The following is a 1,587-nucleotide window of genomic DNA, read 5'->3' on the forward strand; positions in this document are numbered from 1 at the left end:
TTGTCTTAGAACAGATCTTAATAAGGTCAGTTTTCCTAGAAACAGACCATCTCATAAAGTGTTTGAAATAATGGTGAAATGAGCATGAGAATCAAATGATGCTCCTTTTATTATATCTATTATTTCCCTTGTCTTTTTTTTTTTTTTACAGAATATAATATAGTTGATTTACAATACTGTGTTAGTTTCAAGTGTAGCAAGAATGATTCAGTTATATATATTTCAGATTATTTTTCATTATAGGTTTTTATAAGATATTGAATATAGTTCCTTGAACTATAAAGTAATGCCTTGTTGCTTATTTTATATATGGTAGCTTGTATCTATTTATCCTATACTCCCAATTTATCCTTCCTCATAAGTTTGTTTTCTATGGTGGCCAATCTGTTTCTGTATATAGATTCACTGTATATATAATCATTTGCATTATTTCTTTAGATTTCATATATAAATTACATATATATATATATATATATATATATATATATATATATAACTTGCCTTTCTTTGTGTGACTTATTTCATCTAGTATAATAACCTCTAGATCCAATTTATTGATGAAAATAGCAATATTTCATTTTTTTATTGTGTGCATGTAAAGTCACTTCAGCCATGTCTGGCTCTTTGCTATGCTATGGACTACAGCCTTTCAGGCTCCTCTCTGTCCATGGGATTCTCCAGGCAAGAATACTGGAGTGGGTTGCCATTTCCTTCTCCAGGGAATCTTCCCAACCTAGGGATCCAACCTGAGTCTCTTATATACTTTTTATGCTGAGTAATATTCTATTTTGTGTATGTGCATATATGCATGTATGTATATGTATGTACGTGTGTTTGTGTGTATATATACACATTCCATACCTTCTTCAACCAATCATCTATTGATGAGCACGTGGGCTGTTTCCATATCTTGGCTATGGTAACTAATGCTGCTATGAACATGAAAGTGCAAGTATGTCTTCTCCATGGTTATTTTCATTTTCTTTGGATACAATATCCAGAGGTGGAATTGTGAGATTATATAGTAGTTATGGGAATAGTGGAGAAATAACTCCAGAAAAAATGAAGAGATAGAGCCAAAGCGAAACAGTGCCCAGTTGTGGATGTGACTGGTGATGGAAGTAAAGTCCAATGCTCTAAAGAGCAATATTGCAAAGGAACCTGGAATGTTATTTTCACGAATCAAGGCAAATTGGAAGTGGTCAAACAGGAGATGACAAGAGTGAACATCAACATTTTAGGAATCAGTGAACTAAAATGCACTGGAATGGGCAAAATTAATTCAGATGACTATTATATCTATTACTGCAGGAAAGAATCCCTTTGAAGGAGTGGAGTAGCCCTCATAGTCAACAAAAGAGTCCGAAATGCAGTACTTGGGTGCAACCTCAAAAATGACAGAATGATCTCTGTTTCCAAGGCAAACCATTCATTATGACAGTAATCCAAGTCCATGCCCCAACTAGTAATGCTGAAGAAACTGACGTTGAACAGTTCTATGAATACCTACAAGACCTTCTAGAATTAACACCAAAAAAAAAAAAAAAAAGACTTTTTCATCATAGGGGACTGGAATGAAAAAGTAGG

This window comes from Bos mutus, chromosome 21 (genome assembly GCF_027580195.1).
Source record: "Bos mutus isolate GX-2022 chromosome 21, NWIPB_WYAK_1.1, whole genome shotgun sequence".
Lineage (NCBI taxonomy): Eukaryota > Metazoa > Chordata > Mammalia > Artiodactyla > Bovidae > Bos > Bos mutus.